This window comes from Uloborus diversus, chromosome 5 (assembly GCF_026930045.1).
Source record: "Uloborus diversus isolate 005 chromosome 5, Udiv.v.3.1, whole genome shotgun sequence".
Lineage (NCBI taxonomy): Eukaryota > Metazoa > Arthropoda > Arachnida > Araneae > Uloboridae > Uloborus > Uloborus diversus.
In genome coordinates this window covers 46,591,515-46,606,732 of record NC_072735.1, presented here as the reverse complement: position 1 = coordinate 46,606,732, position 15,218 = coordinate 46,591,515, and the positions used below count along the sequence as shown (strand labels likewise).

General features: G+C 31.5%; 1 protein-coding gene across 1 annotated transcript in view; it reads right to left on the bottom strand.

Moving 5' to 3' along the window:
* The window catches only part of LOC129222731 (solute carrier organic anion transporter family member 74D-like), a 75,522-nt gene extending 61,507 nt beyond the window's left edge, over positions 1–14,015 (bottom strand). The window contains exon 1 of the mRNA XM_054857263.1: positions 13,926–14,015. The gene's annotated coding sequence lies outside the window, so the exon portion shown is untranslated. The remainder of the gene's footprint in view (positions 1–13,925) is intronic.
* Between the last annotated feature and the right edge of the window lie 1,203 nt (positions 14,016–15,218).

Below are 15,218 nucleotides of genomic sequence, written 5' to 3'. Positions count from 1 at the left end.
TTGGTTTACAAAAAGAAAAAAAAATTGGTAATTGGAAAGAAAAGAGTGGCGACTGACGAAGCTGTTCTATTTGCCACTGCCGATGATAAAAATTTCCCATTATTGACTTTTAACACACATTGAAGTTGTATCACATTTTAAGTCATCTGCCAATCATACGGAAATGATACACCTTCTTTATATCTTTCTCCTTGAACTTGCATTTTAAACGAAGGATGTTAATTCTTTTCTCTGAATAAAGCAATCGCACTAATTTTCACGTTCCAAATTCAATGAACGGTAAAAATTATACCAGAAGACAGTTGTCAAATAGAAGATAATATCATCTACGAACTTTCTATTAATACGCTTACTTTACTTTTATGTTGGTATCGTTTCTTCTTTAATGTAATTATTGCCGTTTAGAAACTTCTGCAGTCATATTTATTATTAATTTTATTGAGATCTAGCTGTTCTCTTGAAATAACAAAAGCCAGAGCTGACGAAAAATAAATAAATAAACAAAATACATATACATTAAAGTTATATTACGTAGAATAATCTTTCAATAACGAAGTGTTGGAACGTATTCAATTTCTTCTCCTTGTTACTTGCACTCTTTTGTAAAGAAAGGGTGTGTTTTTTTAAGTCAAATATTTGCACTTATTTTCACATTTTGAAGTCAATGCTTTGTTGTAATAGGTTGTAATCATGCTGAAAAAAGGGCAGTCGATAAATAAATAAATAAACATAACACATGCACATTAAAGTTTTTTCACTTAGAATCATCTTTCAAATATACGGAAGTAATGGAACTTTGTTACATATTCCTCTTTGTTTATCGCATTCTAAAGAAAGTATGTTAATTTGTTTTCACTAAATTAACCATTTGCACTTTTTTCGCCAATGCGAGGTAGAAATTATGATGAAAAACGGCAGTCGATAAATAAATAAATAAACGTAACACATTGAAATTTTATCACTCAGAATCATTTTTCAAACAATCGGAGGTGATAGAACTTAGTTCATCCTTTCTTGTTACTTGCATTCTAAAGAAAGCATGGTAATTTTCTTCACTGAATCAACCATTTACACTTATTTTAACATTCTAAAATCAATGCGAGGTTGAAATCATGCTGAAAAATGGCAGTCGATAGATAAATAAATAAACATAACACATAGGATAGACCGGGGCGCATTTACATATGAGGCACGTTTACGCAGTGCCCTTTTTTCAAAACGAATTATAACTGCAGAGCTAACAGTCATAATAGATTGATGATACCCCCTAGCAAATATTCTCACAAGTTTATGAGCATTAGTCGAGCTTCGGTCCAGCATGCAGAAAGAATAATCTGTTTTCCATCAAGTTGAGTAAATTTTGCGTTTAACATTTTGAAGCTTATTGTGAACAAATAATACTTGGTTAAGAAAAAACAAATATATAAAAATTATCGGAATTTTATCTTTTTTTTTTTTTGAGAACTGTATTTGTATGAACTGAAATGTTATTAAAATTTTTTGCATGTTAAAAATAAATCCAAAATTTGGTGACGGGGCAAGTTAACAAGTTGAACGTCGGAGCACCTTTATGATCGTTCTTAGTTTGTCTTACTTAAACGTGCCCCTGACACTTTTTTCGCTCCAAACTGTCTCACATATTTTTAGTATTTTCCGGCTGTTCAGTTTTGAAAATTACCATTTAATTTTTTTATTAAGTTGCACATTCGTATCTTATAGCTTACAATCATATAAGTTCGTCTTCATGCCCCTTCAGCTTCAACTTTATACATTATTCAGTCTGTAATACATTTGCTTTATTTTAACGATGGTAAGACATTATGTTCAAAACACTAACATAACCACGTTAGGCGTCAAAATAAATATGCGTAAACGTGCGCCGTGTCTGGGGCAAGTTTGCGCAAGCGGCTTGGACTCAAAAATATTTTTTTTAAGCGGTTAAAAACACAAGCTGAGCAACAAATAAATATACCAATTTTGACTCCCCTAACTTCTTCATAAAACCGTAATGCCTAAAACTTCCTACGGTGAAACATAAAAATTAGAAAATTCATTGAAAAAAATCCTTGTAAACGTTCCCCGGTCTACCCTACACATTAAAGTTTTATCACTTAGAATCATCTTTCAGTTTTACGGAACAGATAGAACTTAGTTTTTTATCATTGTTATTTGCATTCTGAAGAAAGCATGTTAATTTTTTTTTACTGAATCAACTATTTGCACTTATTTTCACATTCTAAAGGCAATAGGAGGTAGAAATTATGCCTAAAAATGGCAGTCGATGAAAAAAAGAAATAAACATAACGCATATACATTGAAGTTTTATCACTTTGAACACTCTTTAAAACATACGGAAGCGATGAAACTTAGTCAATTCTTTTTCTTTTTTTACTTGCAATCTAAAGAAAGCACGTTAATTTTTTTCACTGAATCAACCCTTTGCACTTATTTGCACATTCTAAAGTCAATGCGAAGTAGAAATGATGCCGGAACACGGCAGTCAACTGGCAGAACATGTCATCTGCAAATTTTGTATTAACACGTGGCCAATAATCCTTGAATAATGAATGTTCTGAGCATTGAGGTTAACGGTAAAAAAAATTATGAGAAGCCGTTTGTTTCACCCACTTATTTTTCTTCTGATGAAAGCAGGTGAAAGTTAACTCATCCCAATAGTTCAATGTAGAGGACAGGTTTTTGCATAAATAAAGTTCAGGAAAGAAAACGGGTCAAATTGGTTGTTTTTTACGCAAAGTAAACTCATTGCATATTCATTGGGAACTGCGAGTTTTGACGAAGCCTAAATTGCTTGACAGAAATGCCCTTTTTTTTTTGAAAACTTCTTGTTATATGAAGTCCTAATTAGGTTAAAGGCGTGGAAAGAAAATAATCAAACGAATGAGAAAAAAAACCCAAGGAAATAAGAGGAAAAATAAGTTCAATTGAATTACACTTCGCTTCTGATATACTTGTTAAATACAACTATTAGCGGAGTATTAGCACACGTAAAGGTCTTATCTTTTTAAGGCTCAAAAAAAAAAAAAAAAAAAAAATGTTTAATTACTAATTGACAAAACTTATAACGTAAATCCAAAGATATTTTATAAGGTGATACTGATTGTTTGCATTAATTTCTTTTTAGTCACAGATAAGTCTCAATATTTATTTTTATGAAAATGGTTACAAACTGAAAGTTGAAAGTGTTTCATTCGCCGTGACATGATTTTTTTCACCTGGTTTTAACTTAAAAATATTATTCTAAACTTCAAAACGAAACAAATACTTTTTTTGCCATGAAAGATCAGACATTTTATATTTTAGAATGCTTTAAATGGCTTAAAATTCTACAAAAGATATAAAGTTTTGTAACTTATTTCCAATAAAAGAATCAGCGTTTAGAGCAAATGCATCTGTTTATTGCTTCAGACCTTCAACCGTCGCTAAGTCTTGAAATAAACACCTTTTCGACAAATGTCCAGCCGGATGTTTCTTAAGAGGGAGGATTCAATGTCCACTATTATGTCCGCTGACCGTCTGGACAAAGTCTGCAGTCCTCCGGTCAGCGACCTGACCACCTGGCCTTTTGCAAGTAAACATAAAGGGGAAGAAAACAAAATTGTTGATTTCTGAAATTTTCCAGTCAATGCGGGGATATGGGGCAGTGACAGATCTTCAAATCTGTGACAGATCTTCAAATCTAAAATTATTTCATCGCTTGTCAAAAATTACTACATCTTAGAGAGGCCAGACCAAATTGAAGAATCACGGTTGCTTATTGGTTTCGCTTTGGAATGGTTTGATGTTATTCGTTCTATTGTCTTTGAGATTTGGAAATAAGAGAGATAGAGAGTCACGTGGATCCATGGTTTTACTGATACATTTATTTTACAGACGATCATCTTTTTCGCATCAATTCTTTTCTTTTCTTTTTTTTTTTCATTTGTTTTTCAAACGTTATTACGGACGTTTTGTTGCAGTATGCAGTTTAAAAATTTTGAATGAAATCTTTTGTTCGTATTTCAAGTAAATAAAAGGAACGATCCTATTTGTCTCATGCAGTGATGTATCTTTCAATTTTTCTGGGGGTATACTCACAGTAATCAGTTATGCACAATATGTGTATGCGATCACACACATATGGGAACGCCACTGGTCTCATGTACAAGTTTTTTTTTTTTTAAATTTTTTAATGGTTTTTGAGGATTGTGTCCTAATTCTGACGTTAATTAATTGTATTTATTTTTCAGGCGCTATCAACTCTTTTACACTATATTCAAATAGCCCAATACAGTTGGAGAAGAGGTCATATCATTTGGCCAAATTTTATCATTACTCGAAGTGTTCTCGCTCTTCCTTTACTATATATTTATTTATTGTTTCTTTGAATGACTCAAATTTCAATCAAATTTTCGATTTGATTGTGAAAATTATTTGAATTTGTCTCCGACGAATTTAAGTTAATATTTTTAACAGTTACTACATTTCTTTTACAACAATTACAATTTTTCAACGGTCGGTTCTTTTAGAAATGGTTAAAATAACATTAGCAACATTTTGATGATAAGTTCTACAAACATTAATCCCTCATTAATCCGTACCCTATTAAACCGGAATTCACTAAATTCAGAGTCATTTAGATGTACATACTGTATAAATACATGTTCAAAGTAGTTTTTCATTTGCTGTTTATTGTAATTAAAATAATATATATATATATATATACACATTACACTATGTTTTCTCATACAATTTTAGATTTCATTCTCTTTTCAATATACAATTCAATTTCTATTCAACATTGAATCAATTTTTACTGTGTACAGGAGTCTGTTTACCTATCTTGGCTCAATGTATAGTTTATTTTGTTTAATTCGTACTTTCATTAATTCGGACGACCCGGATCACCCCAATGAGTCCGGATTAATCAGATTCCACTATATACACATTACATAATACAAAAAAATATTAAAATTAGAGTATAGACATAAACTGAAACTCGAAGGGGCTAATGTCAGACCTTGAAGATAGTTAGCGTAGTTTTTTTTTTTCCTTCATATTTTCATAACCATTCTTTATAGCATCAAGATTCGCCAATTAATTAAACCAGATAAAATCAACAGGTTGGAAAAAATAAGTGCCCTTAATAATATACACTCAGCGTTTTCTTTTTAAACAACGGTTATAGTGGTACATTTCATATTTTGGAAACCATTTTCAAAAACTAATGATTTCCATCTTGGCACTAAGCATACTGATAGTAGTGTACATAAAGACCACTTTGAGTTGAACATCGAAATGCTGTTATGAAAGTGAAGGTAAACACAGAAAAAAAATAATTGAGGCAAAACAACAAAAACAGTTGGAAGTGAGGAGGGGAAAGTGGCCGGCTCCACAAGGGGGCTGGCTGAGATGCAGAGAGCAGATGCATCAAGGTCAGTTTTGGTCTCCGGTCTCAAGGTCAAACTTTCCTGACCGGATGTTTTTTCAAGACCTTTCCGGCTTTTAAGTTGCTGCGGCTACTTACAGAAAAGAAAAATAAAAACATAACTTTTCCACCTGGTCGATAAGTTCATTTTCAACGTGATAACAAAGACGAAATGTGTTTGTTTCAAATTCCGGAGGGGGGGGGGGGGACAAGAAGAGAAGGTTTTTCTTTTTGTTTTAACTAATTCAGTTTTATATGTTCTGAAACATGTATGTAAAACATACACCGACTTTTAGACAACTATTGAAAAGTGTAAACATATCAAGAAAACCTCCGACATTATTAGTGTGATATTATATTCATAATATTAGTAGACCCTATTATCATTATTACAATTATGCATACAACACATTATGTATACACATATTAACATACAAAGACTTTAGTCCTTAATCAAGTAATTTGCATTGAAACATCTACTGAAAAGCGTAAACTATTCAATATATATATATATATTTTGATATTATTCCTGTTATACTATATTAATAATATTAGCTGATACTTTTGTTACTATTATTATTCAATTATGTTCTAGTAATATACAAAGGTCTGGAGAGCAGTCGGAAAAAAAGCACCAATGTGAAGTTGAATTAATTAGCTTAAAAAGCAGTCATTAAGAAAAATCAAGAATAGCTATTGAGTTACTACAATCTTTTCTACATGAACATCCAAACATATTTAATCTTTTGATTACTTAGATATTCACAGACCTGAGATTTCATTAGAAACTGTTTGCATGAGAAGCCAAGTAATAAAAAAAATAACACTGAAGAACATTTTTTTCTGTCACTGTACTGTAAATTGTAAACATTCGCGTTCAATATCGAACAGTTCCGAATTATTCCACATTTTAAGTTGCCTGATAAAATAACATGGTGTCATTAAAAACTAAGAGCGATATAAAAGCTTTGCTAAAAATCATTAATATATACAAGACTTATGAAGTTTATATTTTTCCTTATTTATTTATTTTGCAAGAAAGAAAACGTTTACATTCTTTAGAATACGTAATATGGATTGATTAGCAGTAATTCAATCAGACAATTGCTTTTTTTTTTTTCTGGGGTTTTTTTTTTTTTTTCATTTTAGGGATTTTGTGCGATGACAAAACTTTCTTTCATGTTAATTATTTTAATTAGCAGAAAAAAGGTTTTTTTTTATATTTGAAAAAAGTAGGATAAACACTAGAACATTAAAAGCCATCAGCCAAAGTATTTCTACGTTGTGTTACTAAATCAAATTGAAGCATATCAATTCCCGCATTTGAGAGAATACTAATTAATTAGAAGTGCTGACCATAATTTTGTTCACCCAAACCTTAGCCGAATGTATGCTGAAAATTACATTTCAATTTCATTACATATATTCCAATTTAATTGCATATTCCAGTTAAATTACATATTACAATTTAATCACACATTTGTTAAAAACCCATTCAATGAGTATAACGGTTTAAATTCAGTGCTTATGTCACAGTTATGAATTTTGTGCAATAAACAGTTTACACAAGTTTCGACCGGTTGCTCTACGAACAGTGATGTTATACACATGTTTGTGGCAAATTACTATAATTTAATTTATGCCTGGCATTAATAACTGTTTCAGTTTCACAGTACCAAGACTTTATTTGCTTAAAATAGGCGCAAAAATGCACAAGTTTCAATAACGTTTTAAAGCTCAGGCTATAGTGTTCGCCGTCTATTTGAATCACGCTCTAGATGGACATTTCTTTTTACTAACATTTTTATTTTATTTTATTCTTATTTATAAATTTATTTATTTATTGTACAGAACACTTAGAATAACGAGACTTAATTTTCATCACAGTTTCGCTTCTGAAGTAGATTGAAACGTCATAGTCAAAATATGAGTTGTTTCAATATATATATATATATATATATATATTTCTTTTAGCTTGTTCACAGGGGAAACTATGAAATAAAATAAGTATAATATTTCTTGATTTCGACACTCAAAAATTGCAGTTTATCTAAATATATTTTCATTTAGGTTATTTCTAAAATGGTCAATAAAAATTAAATAAAAATTAAATGAATAAGAAACATAGACTATAGAGTTCAAGCTATTCGTGCAAAGCTATATGCTGCTTAACTCTTCTCTCAAATTTTTAATTAAACTCTTACTGACTACTTCAGAACTAACCTAAATATAAAGATGCTAAGATCAAGTGGATTTTTTTAGGAAATCATACGTATACTTAGTTTAGTTCATACTTTTTAGTGCAAACCTAGATTGGAAAAATAATCTTTGGATTTAAATTCAATTTTTAAGTTCTTTCGATTTTTAAAATTTCTTTGAGGTAAAACTTTTTGAAATTTATACGAATACAAATGTGACGACCAGCAACAGGCTCTGGGTCCAGCTAGGCTGGTCCTAATCAATTAATTAGTCTCCAATGAAGATCAATGGCCCTCTTAAAGCTATCCTCCCCCTTGCTCATTACCGCCTCTTCCAGTAAGCTATTCCAAGTGCCCACGACCCAGCTAAAGTAGTAGTTTTTCCTAATTTCCAAGTTAGCCTGAGATTTAAATAGTTTAAAGCAATGACCCCTTGTCCTGCTTTCCCCGCAAAAATTTAATCCATTTACATCTTTCATTTTGATAAATTTAAATAATTGAATCAAGTCCCCTCTAACTCTCCTTTGCTCCAGGCTATACATGTTAAGCCTATTAAGTCTGGTATCATAATCTAAATCTGAGAGTCCCCTTACTAATTTAGTTACCCTTCTTTGAACCCTTTCCAATACAAAAATATCTTTCTTCACATAAGGCGACCAAAACTGAACAGCGTACTCCAAATGAGGTCTTACTAAACTCCTATATAAAGACAGAAGAACCTTCTTAGATTTGTTTGAAATAGATCTATTGATAAACCCAAGCATTTTGTTGACTTTGTTACTAGCAATACTGCACTGTTGACTAAACTTGAAGTCCTGATTTATTAAGATACCCAGATCCATAACATTTTCTGCCTGATTTATGACTGAACCCTTTACTGTTACCAAGCTTTATTTTAAAAATGGAGGTACTCACTTTTGTTGTAATATAAAAGTATTGCGCATAAAGAGAGAATAGCTTATATTTACCGCAAATCTTCTCTAAATGTTACAATTTGTATGCTCGAATTGAAAAGCAATTGTGAGTAGATGTATAGGGGGAAAAAAACTTTTAATAACGCTTTTAAAATTAATGATGACTTGAATCAAAGAAAGTTTCGAAAATCTGTATTCACAACTCCAGAGCTCGAATATGCTACCTTGCGGTGTTTAACAACACTAAAGAAAAAGGTAAAACATTCCATTCCTCGTGTTTTCTTTGGGGTAAATTACAGGCTTCAGACAGTTTGTGATGTAATGTAATTTCAGAAGAATAGAAAGAAATCTTCCCACAAACACGATGAAAAATTACTGTCATTCACCAAGTGTCAAAGCAAGTTATAAGTTACGGCATTTGTTTGTTTTACCTTTTTCATCCGCCATTCGACAGTGGCTGCAGTGCCCTATAGTTTATTGGAGTTGTGAATATATTTGAAGATAGTATTTGAAAAAAATTTAAACGCTAAAAATCCACAAATCTATGCTTGCTTAAGTTCAGCCTTGAAATTAGTTAGTTATCTTTATTGATAAAATTAACTTTATAATTGCCTTTATTTTTCATTGTTTTAGCAACAATGAAAAAGTGGAATCGGCAGGTATCATGACAGAGAAAGTAACTTAAGAAAATCTTTAATAACGATTTCAGAGATTAAATCATCCAAAAGCTGCGGTTGGAAATCACAATGTTCTACAAGGACAGGGTTCATACTCAACTTTGAAAATCAAAAGTAAGGAGTTTCGCAGGAGTTAATTTTATTTTTTAAGGACTAGTTTCCTGTTTAAAGATGTATTTTTTAAAACTTATTTCAGAAAAACTATGTACAACTCTAATATTATTTATTTTTGTTTTCATACAAAACATTGAACGCACAAACATACTAAATTTATAGTAAAATATGCATTTACTGCATTTTCTTTGATGTGAGCAGCCTCTGTATCAAATTCAAATACAAGGGAGGGGGGGGTGTTACATAAAAGAATTTATAGAAGCAAAAAATAAAAAAAAACCTTTAGAATGGTACTTTAACAAACCTACAAGATGTTATTTTACAAATAACTATCTACATAATCGTCATAAAGTTGAAAAAATAATTCGGATGTGGGGAAGAAATTTGTCTAACGAAAAAATCGGATTTCCGGTACTAGCAGACGAATAAATAGCGGAATTTTGGTAAAATTAGGTACAACGTAATCACTCCTATCAGATTCGCGATAGAAAAACATCTTTAAGGTCATGTAGAATAAAAAAATAAGGAGTTTGTAAGGAGATAATAGCAAAATTCAGGAGTTTTAAGGGCCCTTATTTTCATTTCTTAAAAAGCAGGAGTTTATAAGGAGTTTGTAAGGAGCGTACGAACCCTGAAGGAGAAGAAGATTTAATTCTCGCTCCATTTAACATCTGATGTGGAAAATTTAGACGAAAAAATTTTGAGGAAATATGAATTTTTAAAATGCCAACAGTTAAAGCAAAAGCACATATACTAATTAGCAAAATCATATTCTATCATCCTCATGAAATGCATTAATTGAGCCATAAAACAAACACTGAAAATTGTAAAAACTTTTAATCATACTAATATCATTGCACTAAAGAAAAGAAAAGGAAGATGAATACTACAAATAACAAAAAGAAGTCGGTGTAAAACTTTTCCACCAAAAATTAATTTCATCTGTTACATATTGCAAGATTTAGTTAGATTGAATCAAATCAAAATACAAAATCCCGCAACCAAAAATTATCGTCACCTTGTCATAGTGACACTCTAAACTCGACACCGAACATTGACCTAAAATTTCCGCATATTCTTCGATTTACCATTCAAACAAATTTCCTCCCTCCACGTTCACAGATATTTTTAGGAACGATTCCAGAAGAACATGTTATTATCGATAATCTGTCAAAATCTTCCCTACTAAAGCGATTTTTGCCATGACATAAGCAAGAACAGAAATTCACCACTGAAAACATTTTCCAGCAGTTGGTCATATTTGTCTTCTCAAGTTTTTTCTTTGCGATGCGGGGTAGCCCGTATCCTGTAACGTCTGGGCTCCACCGCCCCCCGGAAGTGACGTAGAGTAGCTATGAGGAAGCCAAGCAACAGGTGACGTCTGTTCGGAGGGGGTGGTGGATTGCAGTGGGACAGCGACCTTCAGCAGTTGCAACAGAACACTCATAGGGGATATGAAGTTTTGCTGCCATCTTTAGAAGTTCATTGCCTTAATCCTGGGGATTTGGAGAGATCGTTGACAATGTAATTTTTGAACATTATAGTTACTAGAAAAGCAATGCCGCCTTCGTTTTAGTTTCCGTTTCTTGGCCTTCTTTAAAAAAATGGAAAAACTGCATTTGGGTATTTAAACAGACGGAGACGCCTTAATTCCGTCAACTAACAACTGTGGCAGAGATTGCTGTGTGTGAGGATTCTAAGATATGAATTTAAATTTAGAAATAAATGAACAATATCTGTAGCCATTGTCTATTAGTAAAACTTAAAAATAAAAAAAAAAAAAAAAACGTAAAATTAAGTACCCAAACGTGAACTTTAAAGAAAAAAACTGATTTTCCCCCCTCAGTTTCATTGTTTCGTTTTCTTATTCAGAAGAGTTTAAAACAAGCGGCAGTTTTGATTTTTCGTGAGATTTTTAGCTGATTTTGAAAGAAAAATGGAAAAACCGCCTTTTAAAGGAATAACTTAACGTGGAAACTTAATTTTCCCTCGCTCCATTTTCTTGGATTAAAAGGTTTTGATTGAAACTTCAAAACGCGTCTTCGAATAGTTACAACTTACTTACGCAACAGTTTTTAATAAAATAATTTTAAAAAAAAGAGTACAACGTTGATTCCAAAATAATGCGAACCTGAAAAAATTGTTAATGCTATTTATTACTATATTAAAAACAATGCAATAAATTTTTTGGGGGGAATGCTTCAAGTTTTCTGATAGAAAGGATTTTTGTGATTCATTTCAGTAAACGTCCGTGGGAGAATTGGGCAATATTAAAACTCGTTCTCTCGTAGAAAAAATTAATAAAATTTAGTTTTTAAAAACACCTTTCTCATACTGAATTTTTTTTAAACGAAATAGCCAAAAGTAAAAAGTCCTGGTTAAACTTTGTTTTACAATGATGTATTATTCCTGAGATCGATAACTTATAAACCTGTTTTATTTTTCAAGCGTTCATTTAGAGTGTCTATTTCAGTTTAGCCTTCACCTTTCGATTTTTCATTGCCGATAGTCAAATTTCCAGGTATTGAACAGTTAACGAATTTTTAAAACGTGTCATAAAGAAAACTTTATATCCAACATTTATAGTTAATATAAACTAATATTTTTGTATTCTTTTAAATCTGTCAAACTCCAGTTTAATAGTAATATGATTATCTTTCATTTTAAACTTCAATTTCCATATTAATATGTAGTACTTTTAAAATCAGCTTGAACCAAGAAAAATCTTTTAAGCCAAGTCATGAAGACAGATCATGACTTAATAGAGTGTAAAGAAAAATGCCTTTTATGATAAAATTTAAATACAAAGATGTGCAAATAATATTCCTTTTTAAAAAAAGGAAAGAAAGAAAATAGTGAACATATTTTATGATGAATGATTTCATGATTTAAATTACTCAAAGCAATACTGCCGTGCTAAGCACAAAAGTGGTATCTACACTTTTTGTCAAAATTTAGTTATTGTCACGAGGTGGTTCTTTATAACATGTTTTACCCCTATGCAATGTTTTATTGCCATTTGTGAATTGGAACTATTTTTTAAAAAAATAAAAAAAGGTGAAATCTGGATCAAATACATGGAGACGTAAAACTTTAAATAGCAGTTTTTCGGTTTGACCTCAGCTGCAGATACGACTTTTGCGCTTAGCAAGGCATAGATTTTTTTACTTGAAATAACGAAAAAATTCTTTCCTCAGGAATTAAAAAAAAAAAAAAAAAGCGCAATAGTCGCCATTAATAAAAGAATTTCCTCCACTTTTTCGGGTGTTCGAAATATTTCCCTGACTTTTTCAGATTGATAGACACACAGTTTTATGTGAAAAAACACTTGGAAATGCATAAATCGAAAGCGTAAAGTATTACGTCAGTTAAAACAAACTAAACACAATTTCCAGTATTTTGTTTGAACATTGAAATCAACATGAACTTGGCGATAATTTGGCGAAATTATGGGCGCCTTGCTTGTCCACCTGGCATAAAAGTCATAACAATAAATAAGAAAAAAATCGGACTAACTTATACCTCACGGGGACGAAGCCCGAAGTTCACCATCGCGCAAGAAGTAAACTAAAAATAGCACCAACTGCGGGCTTGCTCTTCACTGGAAGCTAGCGGGGGGATCTTCGCCTCCTCCCAGAGGGGGGCAACTACGGAACCAAACGACAGAATTTGTTGTTCTCTTCTGCAGAAAAATCACCTGTGATTTCCTGCGGTCCTTTGTGCAACATCTTGGTTTTTATTTTTAGCTGAAAAGAACTGTCCAGACAGTGGTCCTTGCGTGCTGAGAATACCATTCAAGTCTTTTATGAAATGAGGGATTTTTTCGGGTTTCCAGGGAAAATCTTTGAGAATTTCATGAACAACTATTATTTGATTTTCATCCGGAAATCACGCGATACGTGTGTGAAATGCTGTACAAGTAGATGAGAAAGCAGATTGCATAACGCTTAAGTATTATTAATGCATTCTATGCGACGCCTTACGTAATATTAAGGGGAACGTGAATGAAGAACCGTTATGACATGATTTTTTAGAAAATTGTTTACGGTCCGTTATTTTATTTGCGTTGCAATCGGAGAAGCAATTTTTTAAAAATACTAATAAAATTTTCAATGATCTACTTCAAAAATCAAATCAATTTAATGATTTTAATGCCAAACTTATACTCTGGATCAGCTTTACTTTCAATTTATGCAGACGATATTATTTTTTCAACCACGCCCCTTTTCAACAGCATTTCCCTCCTACTATTTACATCAGAGATGGCAAAGTAATTAATAAGTGATTGACATTTAGAACTCGTGAACTAGATCGTAATATTGATGCTGTATGATTTGAGAAACATGTGTTATACAACTAAGTACAGATAGAGCGTCATATTTATGCAAAAAAGGTCAAACTTATTCTGAAATTATTATGTTAATCAATGTGCAAGTAATAAAGTATTGCCCTTTGTTTTCCAAATATCATACTTTTTTTCGTTCACGAATTAACTTTTATAAAGTTGTTGTAATTCTATCAATTATAACTTAAAACACAATGAAAATCAAACACACATTGAGAAAGAAAACTTAAAATTAAAGAAAATTTTACTTACAGAAAATAAGTACAAGAGTTTGCTTAGAGGTCGAATCAAAGAGTCCATGCAAGTTCGTCCAAGAACTCATGACGAATTGAAATGGAAAATCTGTAATGAAAAATTAGAAAACATCTATATTTTGACTAATTTATTACATTAAGAACATTAATTAATGTTCTTAACGTTTTATACTTAATTAACCACATAATTTTTAATAGCAAGAATTTACTTCATTTATCTATTTATTTATGAATTATATAAAAATTCAAAAAGTATTTCAACGTTACAATAACGAAAACACACATAGTTGTGAGATTTGAAAAATGTTTTTAAAAACGACAAAGCAAAAAACAATTGGAGTTTACAGTGACACCCCCTCCCTTCCCCCTAAAAGATAATAAAATTTAGATTTACAGGGTGTCTCAAAAGGTCGTTTACAAACTTATCATGCTGGTCTGTCATATCATGATGAACAAGATTTACATAGGAACATGTGTTCGCAAACGCAATGCTGGCGCACTCCATGCACACAGTCAGACACTAACGGATGCACAACATGTCACATATCTATTATACAAAGACGGTTTTATACAACATTTTAGTCTTTTAGGAAAACTTAAAGCAGTTGCTAAAATTTGAGTCCTGCCAGCTCCCATAATCACGTTGCAACGACAACGCAGCGATCAGAGAAATCTTGTCAGAATGGATCGTTATTACGACGGTCGGTACTTCGTTCGTTGCGACGGTGTCTGACAGTTAAAGGCAGCAAATTTCAAAAACAGCTATAAGCCTTCCTTGAAAACTCAAATGTTGTGTAAAATCGTCTTTGTGTAATAAATATGCCACATGTTCTGCATCCTTTAGTGCCTGACTTGGTGTGCGTAGTGCGCCAGCATTGGGCTTGCGAACGTATGTTACTTTGTAAATCTTGTTCATCATGATATGGCAGACCAGCATGTTAAGTTTGTAAACGACCTTTTGGGACACCCTGTATAATATTCTTTTATTAAAAGTTTTTTTACATTTTATTCTTATGTTTATATTTTAAGTTTATATTTATATACTTATTTATCTATTTATTTGTGAATGAAATAAATAAGTTATTTAAAACTGATACAAGCGTAACTAAAACGAAATTAATTATAAAATAAAAATGGAACATCGAAATATGAAAAAAGATTTAAACACAAATAAAATGCGAATACTTTGAAAATAATAACTTAAAGGAATCAGTGCATTAGTTTTTAGGACAATGACTTCAGACATAAGAAATAATTTATCATCGCCACAGAAGACTTTTGCTTCAGCTAA